Below are 12,666 nucleotides of genomic sequence, written 5' to 3' on the forward strand. Positions count from 1 at the left end.
TGGATTCCATAAACGACTGGCTCTACTCAAACAAACTTTCCCTTAATATCAACAAATCCCGTGGCCTCTTATTTTCAACCAAGAATACTGAATCTTTACTGGGAAAAATAACTATTAAATCTGTTCCAATTCAAATGGAAACAAAAATAAAACTTTTAGGGGTCATTATTGATAAAGATTTATCAATTCATGATCACATCAGTTCTATAATAAAAACATGTTTCTACAAACTCCGTATCATTCGTTCATTAACTTCAATCTTGCAGATCGAATCAATTACAATTCTGGTTCATTCTCTGATCATTTCTCACCTAGACTATTGTAATTCCCTTCTTAACGGTCTTCCCCAAAAAGAAATCCGACGTCTCCAATTGATTCAAAACACAGCTATAAAACTCATTTATAAACTAGGTAAATTTAATCACGTCACTCCAGTTCTGAAAGATGCCCACTGGCTTCCTGTGGCCTACCGAATCACATATAAAATTATTCTCTTGACCTTTAAAATAAAATCCTCTCATCTGCCTTCATTTCTATATAAACTCCTCATTCCCCAATGTTCATCTCGTACTCTGAGATCCACAAATCAAAATCTCCTTCTGATCCCCTCTATTAAACATTTTTACTACACACGGAAAATAAATTTCGCTGTCTCTGCTCCAATGCTATGGAACTCTTTACCACAACCTCTTCGCAACGAACAACAACTGGATAAATTTAAGATAGGCCTAAAGACTTTTCTATTCCACGACGCATTCATATCAGTTTAGTATCTACTTTCTCTGTTATTCTCAATTATTTAACCTTCAAAAATTATTTCTAAAAGATTTTTTCCCTACCCAAATGTTTTTTTTCCCATTCCCTCTTTCTCCCTTTTCTCTTAACAATGTAACTTTACCCTCCCACAAACCTCTTCCCTCACAATCAAGTTTGTCTTGTCTATGTTTTATGTTTTAATATACACTGAATGTACTTCTAAATATTGATTATATTTATTCTTCTTTCTTATCTATATTTTTTATTGTAATGTAAACCGGCCAGATATTTATTTGATGGTCGGTATATTAAAACCTAATAAACTTGGAAACTTGGAAGGACCGAGATTGCCTAGCAAAGTTACACGAGAAAATGGAGTAGATTCTGCGCCATTCACGGAGGAGGGTGTTTAAGAGCAATTTGAAAAACTGAAGGTGGACAAAGCGATGGGACCGGACGGGATCCATCCCAGGATACTAAGGGAGCTCAGAGAGGTTCTGGCGAGTCCTATTAAAGACTTGTTCAACAAATCTCTGGAGACGGGAGTGATTCTTGGGGATTGGAAGAAAGCAGATGTGGTCCCTATTCATATAAGTGGTCACAGGGATGAAGCAGGAAACTACAGGCCGGTGAGCCTCACTTCAGTTGTTGGTAAAATAATGGAAGTTTTGCTGAAAGAAAGGATAGTGTACTTCCTTGAATCTAATGGGCTACAGGATCCGAGGCAACATGGCTTTACAAAAGGTAAATCATGCCAGACGAACCTGATTGAATTTTTTGATTGGGTGACCAGAGAGCTGGATCGAGGACATATGCTAGATGTAATTTACTTGGATTTCAGCAAAGTCTTTGATACAGTTCCTCATAGGAGGCTGTTGAACAAACTTGAAGGGCTGAAGTTAGGACCCAAAGTGGTGAACTGGGTCAGAAACTGGCTGTCGGACAGACGCCAGAGGGTGGTGGTTAATGGAAGTCACTCGAAGGAAGGAAAGGTGAGTAGTGGAGTCCCTCAGGGATCGGTGCTGGGGCCAATCCTGTTCAATATGTTTGCGAGTGACATTGCTGAAGGGTTAGAAGGAAAAGTGTGCCTTTTTGCAGATGATACCAAGATTTGTAACAGAGTAGACACCGAAGAGGGAGTGGAAAATATGAAAAAGGATCTGCAAAAGTTAGAGGAATGGTCTAATGCCTGGCAACTAAAATTCAATGCAAAGAAAAGCAGAGTAATGCATTTGGGGATTAATAATAGGAAGGAACTGTATGTGCTGGGAGGAGAGAAGCTGATATGCACGGACAGGGAGAGGGACCTTGCGGTTATAGTGGCCGAAGATCTAAAGGCGAAAAAACAGTGTGACAAGGCAGTGACTGCTGCCAGAAGGATGCTGGGCTGTATAAAGAGAGGCGTAGTCAGTAGAAGGAAGAAGGTGTTGATGCCCCTGTACAGGTCATTGGTAAGGCCCCACTTGGAGTATTGTGTTCAGTTTTGGAGACCCTATCTGGCGAAAGAAGTAAGAAGACTTGAGGCGGTCCAGAGGAGGGCGATGAAAATGATAGGAGGCTTGTGCCAGAAGACATAGAAACATAGAAACATAGAAAATGACGGCAGATAAGGGCCGTGGCCCATCTAGTCTGCCCACCCCAATGACCCTCCCCTATCTAACTCTGCGTAGAGATCCCACGTGACGATCCCATTTCTTCTTAAAATCAAGCACGCTGCTTGCTTCGATCACCTGAAATGGAAGTTTATTCCAGCTATCAACTACTCTTTCGGTGAAAAAGTATTTCCTGGTGTCGCCGTGCAATTTACTGCCCCTGATTCTCCATGGATGTCCTCTTGTCGCCATTGGACCTTTGAAAAAGAAGATATCCTCTTCTACCTCGATACGGCCCGTGAGGTATTTGAACGTCTCGATCATGTCTCCCCTCTCTCTGCGTTCCTCGAGTGAGTACAGGAGTAATTTATCTAACCATTCCTCGTACGGGAGATCCTTGAGTCCCAAGACCATCCGGGTGGCCATCCGCTGGACTGACTCCAGTCTCAGTACGTCCTTGCGGTAATGAGGCCTCCAGAATTGCACACAGTACTCCAGATGGGGCCTCACCATGGATCTGTACAACGGCATAATGACTTCAGGCTTACGGCTGACGAAGCTCCTACGTATACATCCTATGATCTGCCTAGCCTTAGATGAAGCCCGCTCCACTTGATTGGCAGTCTTCATGTCTTCACTGATGATTACCCCTAAATCCCGTTCTGTAACAGTCCTTGCTAGGATCTCACCATTTAGGGTGTAAGTCTTGCATGGATTTTGATTGCCAAGATGCATGACTTTGCATTTTTTGGCATTGAAATTTAGTTGCCAGGTCTTAGACCATTGCTCCAATAGGAGTAGGTCGTTTATCATATTGTCCGTTGTGCTCTTACCTATTATATTACATAGTTTGGCGTCATCGGCGAATAACGTTATTTTACCCCGAAGCCCCTCAGCCAAGTCCCTTATAAAGATATTGAAAAGGATCGGGCCCAAGACCGAGCCCTGCGGCACTCCGCTGATCACTGCAGTCGTTACGGAGGGGGTGCCGTTCACCACCACCCTCTGAAGTCTACCACCAAGCCAGTCTCCAACCCATTTTGTCAAAGTGTCACCTAACTCTATAGAACTCATTTTGCACAACAATCTGCGGTGTGGGACGCTATCAAATGCTTTGCTGAAGTCCAAGTATACAATGTCCAAGGACTCTCCAACATCGAGCTTCCCCGTCACCCAGTCAAAGAAGCTGATCAAGTTGGATTGGCAGGATTTCCCCTTGGTAAATCCATGTTGACGGGGATCCCGTAGATTCTCCACGTCCAGGATCTTATCTAATTGGTATTTGATTAAAGTTTCCATTAGTTTGCTCACTATTGATGTGAGACTCACTGGTCTGTAGTTCTCAGTCTCCGTCCTGCAACCTTTTTTGTGGAGTGGAATGACGTTAGCCGTTTTCCAGTCCAATGGGACTCTACCTGTGCTAAGGGAGAGATTAAAGAGCGCGGATAGTGGTTCCGCCAGGACATCCCTTAACTCCTTGAGCACCCTGGGGTGTAGGTTGACTGGCCCCATTGCTTTGTTGACCTTGAGTTTTGACAGCTCACAGTAGACACTGCTTGTTGTAAACTTGAAATCACCAAACGGGTCTACCGAGCCACTCTTTTTCTGTAGCTGAGGGCTGGAACCCGGCGCTTCGCGTGTGAAGACTGAACTGAAGTATTCGTTTAACAATTCAGCTTTTTCTGAGTCAGCTTCTACATAGTTCCCGTCTGGTTTCCTAAGGCGTACTATACCGCTTGTGTTTCGGCTTCTGTCGCTAATATACCTGAAGAAGGATTTATCGCCCTTCTTGATGTTCTTTGCTAAAGTTTCCTCCATTCGGAATTTGGCCTCTCTAACTGCTGTTTTGACAGCTCTAGTCTTAGTCAAATAGAGTTCTCTAGAGTCCTGAGATCCTGTATGTTTGTAAGACATGAACGCTTTTTTCTTTTCTTTTATGAGGTTCGAGATCTCCGCAGAGAACCATTGTGGCTTAGTGTTCCTGCGCCATTTACTCACTGATTTTATATAGCGGTTGGTTGCCTCCTGAATGGTAGCTTTCAGAGTTGACCACAGTTCTTCTACGTTATCTGTTCCTGCTCGGTTTTGTATCACTTGATGTATGAAATCCCCCATACCCTCAAAGTTGACGTTCTTGAAGCTAAGGACCTTGGTCAATGTGCTAGTTTTGGCGAAGCCCTTCCTGAGATTGAACCATACCATGTTGTGTTCACTGGAGGCCAACTTGTCGCCCACTGAGACCCCAGTGACACTTTCACCATTGGTAAGCAATAGGTCTAGTATTGCTTGTTCTCTCGTTGGCTCTGATACCAGTTGCTTCAGTTTAGCTCCCTTCATAGATTTCAGTAGTCTCCTGCTGCTGCTGGATGCAGAGGAAAGTGTGTTCCAATCCACATCAGGCATATTGAAGTCTCCTAATAACACTGTATCCCCACGTAAGGTGATATTCTCTATGTCACCAATTAATTCCGTATCCAGGTCATCCTGTTGCCTTGGGGGTCTGTATATTATGCCAAGATACAGGCATTTGTCATTCCCCCTGGCCAAATTTACCCAAAGGGATTCCCCTGTGTACCTGATATCTGTGATTCTGGTGACTTTAATATCATCCTTAGTGTATATTGCTACACCTCCTCCCATTCTGCCCTCCCTGTCTTGGTGAAGTAGGTTGTATCCTGGTATGACCATGTCCCATCCGTGGGAGTCTGTGAGCCAGGTCTCCGATATCGCCACCACATCCAGGTCAGCGTTCCTCATTTCAGTCTCTAGTTCCAGGATTTTGTTGCCCATGTATGAGGAGAGACTGGAAGCCCTGAATATGTATACCCTAGAGGAAAGGAGAAACAGGGGAGATATGATTCAGACGTTCAAATACTTGAAGGGTATTAACGTAGAACAAAATCTTTTCCAGAGAAAGGAAAATGGTAAAACCAGAGGACATAATTTGAGGTTGAGGGGTGGTAGATTCAGGGGCAATGTTAGGAAATTCTACTTTACAGAGAGGGTAGTGGATGCCTGGAATGCGCTCCCGAGAGAGGTGGTGGAGAGTAAAACTGTGACTGAGTTCAAAAAAGCATGGGATGAACACAGAGGATTTAGAATCAGAAAATAATATTAAATATTGAACTAAGGCCAGTACTGGGCAGACTTGCACGGTCTGTGTCTGTATATGGCCGTTTGGTGGAGGATGGGCTGGGGAGGGCTTCAATGGCTGGGAGGGTGTAGATGGGCTGGAGTAAGTCTTAACAGAGATTTCGGCAGTTGGAACCCAAGCACAGTACAGGGTAAAGCTTTGGATTCTTGCCCAGAAATAGCTAAGAAGAAAAAATTAAAAAATTTAAATTGAATCAGGTTGGGCAGACTGGATGGACCATTCGGGTCTTTATATGACGTCATCTACTATGTTACTATGTTACTATGCATCGCTGTTTCTGTGATGTTGCATTGTATGCAGAGTCCAGCTTCTTGGTGATTCAATTTAACCTTTATCTACGTATTTTTATTCTATCTCTTCATTTACAAAACTAGAGCGTTTTTTAGCATTGGCATCTGAGCTGTTACCACCATGGCTAAAAACCACAGTTTTGTAAAAGGGGGAAGGGTTGGTTTGTGATTACATACTAGGCAAATGTGTTTTCTGTGTTCTGTGTGTTCAAAAAGACATGGTTTTCTGTTAGGATTGACTGTGTAGGATTGATCTGTACTAGTCTGGCTTGTTTAGTTTTACAATGGGTTTATTGATGTACTGCTCATTGCAGTATGTAAGATGCTGCCTTTTCCTAGGTATTCATGTGTGACGTGTGGATTGTTACTAAAAATCATGTTTTTCATACAGATGGGGGGGCGGTATCAAAAAATGATGGGCCCCGGGTGTCACATATGCTAGGTACGCCACTGTGGTCCAGAGGAACACTAGTAAAATGGTGCATGTTTTTTGTCATAAGGCGTATAGGGACAGATTTAAAGATCTCAATCTGTGTACTTTAGAGGAAAGGCAGGAGAGGGGAGATATTTATTTATTTATTTAATAAATTTCTATACCGTTGAATTCCTAGGCGGTTTACAAAATATAGAAACATAGAAAGATGACGGCAGAAAAGGGCTACAGCCCACCAAGTCTGCCCACTCTACTGACCCACCCCCTTACTAGGCCTCTGTAGGGATCCCACGTAGATGTCCCATTTATTCTTAAAGTCAAGCACGCTAGTGGCCTTGGTCACCTGCTCCGGAAGCTTGTTCCAGCGACCCACCACTCTTTCCGTGAAGAAGTACTTCCTGGCATCACCCTTAAATTTCCCTCCTCTGAGTTTGAGCGGATGCCCTCTAGTGGCCGAGGGTCCCCTGAGTAGGAAGATATCATCTTCCACCTCGACACGACCTGTGATGTACTTAAACGTCTCTATCATGTCCCCTCTCTCCCTGCGTTCCTCCAGAGTGTAGAGCTGCAATTTGTTCAGTCTCTCTTCGTACGAGAGACCCTTGAGCCCCGAGATATTTCTAGTGGCCATCCGCTGAACCGACTCGACTCTAAGCACATCTTTGCGGTAATGTGGCCTCCAGAACTGCCCACAGTACTCCAGATGAGGTCTCACCATGGTTCTGTACAGTGGCATTATGACCTCAGGTTTCCTGTTGACGAAGCTTCTACTGATACATCCCATCATTTGTCTTGCCTTGGATGACGCTTTTTCTACCTGATTTGCAGCCTTCATGTCTGCACTGATGATCACTCCCAAGTCTCGTTCTATTGTCGTCCTAGCTAATGTTTCTCCATTTAAGGTGTAAGTTTTGCACGGATTCCTGCTATCAAGGTGCATGACCTTACATTTCTTAGCGTTGAAGCCCAACTGCCATGTCGAGGACCAGCTCTCCAACGCAAGTAGGTCCTGCATCATATAATCCTGCACATTACTTTCCCTTACTGTTTTACATATTTTGGCGTCATCGGCGAATAATGTTACTTTACCCTGAAGCCCTCGTGTCAAGTCCCTTATGAATATGTTAAAAAGCAGTGGACCCAGGACTGAGCCCTGCGGCACTCCGCTGGTCACTTCCGATGTTTCAGAGAAGGTGCCGTTGACTACCACCCTCTGAAGTCTACCACTCAGCCAATCATTGACCCATTTAGTTAGTGTCTCACCTAACCCCATTGATTTCATCTTGTTTAGAAGCCTACGGTGTGGGACACTGTCAAAAGCCTTACTAAAATCCAAGTACACTACGTCCAGAGACTCCCCGGAGTCCAACTTCCTTGTTACCCAATCAAAGAAATCGATGAGATTGGATTGGCATGACGTGCCCCTAGTGAATCCATGTTGATTGGGATCCCTCAGATTCCCCTCCTCCAAGATCATGTCCAGCTTGCGTTTAAGTAGTGTTTCCATGAGTTTACACACTATCGATGTGAGACTTACCGGTCTGTAATTCGCAGCCTCTGTTCTGCTACCCTTTTTGTGCAGAGGAACGATGTTGGCTGTTTTCCAGTCTAGGGGGACTCTCCCCGTACGTAGGGAGAGATTGAAGAGCATGGCTAGTGGTTCTGCCAGGACACCGCACAGCTCTCTGAGCACTCTTGGGTGTAATTTGTCTGGTCCCATGGCTTTGCTCACCTTGAGTCTTGCCAGTTCGCTGTAAACGTCAGCTGGTGTGAACTCGAAATTCTGAAATGGGTCTTCCGCGGTTGGGTTTGCTTCCAGCTGAGGTCTGTGTCCAGGTGCCTCACAGGTAAAGACTGAGCAGAAATATTCATTCAGTAGTTTGGCTTTGTCGGAGTCTGCTTCTACATAATTCCCATCTGGTGTTCTAAGGCGTACTATTCCGCTGGTGTTCTTTTTCCTATCACTAATATATCTGAAGAAGGATTTGTCCTCTTTCTTGATGTTCTTTGCTAGATTTTCTTCCACTCGGAGTTTGGCCTCCCTAACTGCTGTTTTGACCGCTGCAGACCTGGTCCTGTATTTAATGTCAGCTTCTCCTTCCCCCGTGCATTTGTGTGAAAGAAATGCTCTTTTTTTCTCCTTGATGAGGTACGAGATTTCATCCGTGAACCATTGAGGTTTCTTGTTTCTCTGTTGTTTATTAACTGATTTTATGTAACGGGTAGTTGCCTCCTGTAGGGTCAGTTTCAGGGTTGACCACATAGCTTCCGCATTATCAGTTTCCTCCTGATCTTGTAGCGTCTGTTGGACAAAATCTCCCATGCGTGCGAAGTCTGTGCCTCGGAAATTGAGTACCCTCGTCTTTGTTTGTGATCTAGGGAAGCTCTTCCTAAGGTTGAACCATACCATGTTATGGTCACTGGAGGCTAGCGTTTCTCCCACCGAGACCTCCGAGACACTTTCCCCGTTAGTAAGCACCAGATCTAGGATGGCCTGGGCCCTAGTGGGCTCATGTACCATTTGCTTAAGCCGTACTCCCTTCATGGATGCTAATATCCTCCTGCTCCCACAAGTTGATGCTGAGAGTGTATTCCAGTCAACATCAGGCATGTTAAAGTCCCCTACCAGAACAGCGTCCCCCCGTAAAGTGATATTCTCAGTGTCCTCAATTAATTCTGCGTCCTTGTCCTCCGATTGTCTTGGAGGTCTGTATACCACACCAAGGTACATCCATAATAGCTAAAACAGCACAAGAGAGGAACAAGTCATCTAAAATCTGAATACACAGTAATTCCATAAACAGGACAAACCAGACCCTATAAAAAACCGTTAACAAACAATTGTGTTTTGAGGAGCTTCCTAAAAGTTTCTCTATCAGCACATTTAAGTACCTACGTGATGTAAATTTGCATGAGCCGAATCTCTTTCATATGAAAGGAAACTCTGCAATAAGAGGGCAAAAGATGAAGTTAAGAGGTGATAGGCTCAGGAGTAATCTAAGGAAATACTTTTTTACAGAAAGGGTGGTAGATGTATGGGACAGTCTTTCAGAAGAGGTGGTGGTGACAGAGACTGTCTGAATTCAAGAAAGCCTGGGATAGGCAGGTGGGATCTCTTAGAGAGAGGAAGAGATAATAGTTACTGCGGATGGGCAGACTGGATGGGCCATTTGTCCTTTATCTGCCATCATGTTTCTATGTTTCTATGAACACAGAGGATCTAATCAGAAAATGAAGGGTATAAATTGAAGAACTAAGGCTAGTACTGGGCAGGCTTGCACAATCTAACCCAGGGATCTCAAAGTCCCTCCTTGAGAGCCGCAATCCAGTCAGATTTTCAGGATTTCCCCAATGAATATGCATTGAAAGCAGTGCATGCGCATAGATCTCATGCAGATTCACTGGGGATATCTTGAAAACCTGACTGGATTACGGCCCTCAAGGAGGGACTTTGAGACCCCTGATCTAACACATTTATGGCAATTCAATTTAGGATGGACTGCGGAGGGCTTCAATGGGAACTCTAGTAATTTGGACTTGAGGATAGTGCTGGGCAGACTTTTATGGGCTGCATCCCTCAAATTTGGATAGACTGGAGTAAGCTTCGATGGTAACTCCAGTAGTTGGAACCTAAGGACAGTACCAGATAGTCTTTATGATCTATGGCCCAGAAATATCAAAGAAAAAAGGCAATTTAACTATGTTACTATCGTCCCATTATAAAGTGATATGAAATAACATAGGATGTTAGTGACAATCCTACCTCATTTCAAAGGACTTCTCATCTATGTTTACCCTTAAATAGAGTTGGTGATTTATTAAGACAGCAATTCCACAGATAAAATGCCCTGTTTACCCTTGGAACGAACTTTGAAAATTACTGAAAAATGACCTGGTAGAAGTGACCAGCACATGACATGGAGGAGCCAATGAGCACATGAATTCCACCCCACCCAGTTGTGACATCAAAGAATTAATGTGGATTCCACTTCTTGTTACACCGCCATTTAGCAGCATTAGTAACTTCTGATTCATTCCACAACTGACCTGAGTTGACAAAGACATTAAAAGCATGGATTTCCTGTGCTGGGAGTCGAGTCTGCCTCTTCTCATCTCTGCTATCATCTTATCGATTCTATTGCAGAACATCTGGGATGGAACATCTGTAAGCAGTGAAATGGTGAGAGCAGAGGGAGACTGAGTAAGGTTTAGCTTCTCAGGTCTAAGGGGCAGAGAGTATATTTATTGTGGTAAGTCTCACCGAGTTCCTTTATGTAGTGACAACTGCAAATTAAATATGCCATAATTGTGGGAGGCTCGCTTTGCCAAGAGGAATCGCTACTTTTTGTGCTGAGATCAAACAAGAGAAAACAAAAATCTCCACAATGACTATAACGAGAAACACAAAGAGTGGGGTTCTTTTGACCACCACAGTTAAAGCAGTATTGAGACGCCACTCTTTTTCCGCTGCCACCTACTGCAGAAGAGAATTCCAGGCATTCATAATCTCCTCCATGGTGAATGTATGTTCTCATGTTGCCAAGGGCATAGTAAGGGCAGCCAGGCGGGATGGTCCTCCCTGAGCACCGTCTTGCTAAGGATGCAGCACCCCCCTCCACTCCTTTCCTTGCCATACTCAAGTGCCCCTTGCCTTCCCCCTTACCTTTTTTACTTCCCGGCATGAGGTAGCTGCCAGTGTTGGCATCGGCACTCTCTCTGACCTAATTTCCAGGACCCATGCCTAGGAAGTGACATCAAAGGGCGAGGCAATACTGACATGGATATGCTGCTCTCGACATAGAAGTTAAAAAGGTATGTGGGAAGGGAAGAGGCACATGCATGGCAGAGGGGCGGGGTGGGGTGCCGCTCTTCCTTATTATGCCACTGCATGTTGCTTTTGAGTTTTGCTTCTTGCAGCTTCATCTCATGGTACACTGACAGCAGAGTGCAGGACAATTGCGTGGATGAAGGGAGCGAAATTGTCAGGGTGTAATTGCTGAAAGAGAAGGCATGGGAGCGGGGCGCATTGAGTGGCAAATAGAAGCCCCCCCCCCCCTCAGTACACAGAAGGCATGGGAGCGGGATGAATGTTTTAAGGGGGCATATGGAAGCATGTACAGAAGCTTAAAGGGGCGCGCATTTGTCATGCGTGCAAATGTCGGACGGAGTTGTCAGCATGCAATTGTCCCCATCTCGTCTATGCTATGCATATTCATTCCTTCTGGCACAAACCCCACACCATTTTGGTCACTTTTCTCTGAAGCATTCCAAGTCTTTTTATGTCCTTAGCAAGACAGCCTCCAAAACTGAATGCAATATTCCAAGAGAAGACTTACCAAGACTTCTACAGAGGCAATATCACCTCATTCTCTTTATGCAGCCAATCATTCTTTTAGCTTTGGTCATTTCCTATTTCACATTTTTTGCCACCTTCAGATCCTCAGAATCACCCCAAGGTCTCTCTCCTGGTCCATGCATCTCACCTATCATGTACAACTATTTTGGATTTCTGCTCTCCAAATGCATCACTTTATATTTCTTAATAATAATACTTAACTGCAAAGCATTAAGTGACCATGTAAATTTTGTAGATCACTTCCTATGCTTTCCATTTCTTCTGAGGCATCAGCCTGGAAGCTCGATCACATTGCAGCATGGTTAACATCACACAAAGCTAACTATGAATGGCACAAAGGCTCTAGTCTTTAGCACTACTCCACACTCCATACCTTTACTCGTTACTATGGATGGGATTCAGATTAATACCATCCCACATGAAAATTCTGGATATACTTAATGATGCCAATTAGAATCCCAGTCACACACTTACCTATTGGTCAAAATGGTTCTTTAAACTGAAGAAGATTCACTCTGCTCATTCTTTGATCGAGAAATCTTGAGAAAGATACTTCCCTTTCTAATACTGGGACACTTGAATTACTATTACATACTTTGTATGGGTTTCCTACTGAAAGACATGAAACAATTACCCTAAATATATATACCCTAGAGGAAAGGAGGGACAGGGAGATATGATTCAGATGTTTAAGTACTTGAAAGGTATTAACGTGGAGTGCCACAGGACTCAGGGTGCTTGGACCCATGCTCTTCAACATCTTTATAAATGATCTGAACATAGGTACGACGAGCGAGGTGATTAAATTTGCAGATGATACGAAGTTATTCAGAGTAGAGAAGACACAGAGGGACTGCGAAGATCTGCAACGTGACATAATCAGGCTCGAGGAATGGGCATTGACATGACAGATGAGGTTCAACGTGGACAAGTGTAAAGTGATGCATGTCGGTAACAAAAATTTCATGTACGAATACAGGATGTCAGGAGCGGTACTTGTAGAGACCTCTCAGGAAAGGGACTTGGGAGTTCTGATCGACAAATCGATGAAGCCATCCATGCAATGTGCGGCGGCGACAAAAAGG

This window comes from Geotrypetes seraphini, chromosome 2, assembly GCF_902459505.1.
Source record: "Geotrypetes seraphini chromosome 2, aGeoSer1.1, whole genome shotgun sequence".
NCBI lineage: Eukaryota > Metazoa > Chordata > Amphibia > Gymnophiona > Dermophiidae > Geotrypetes > Geotrypetes seraphini.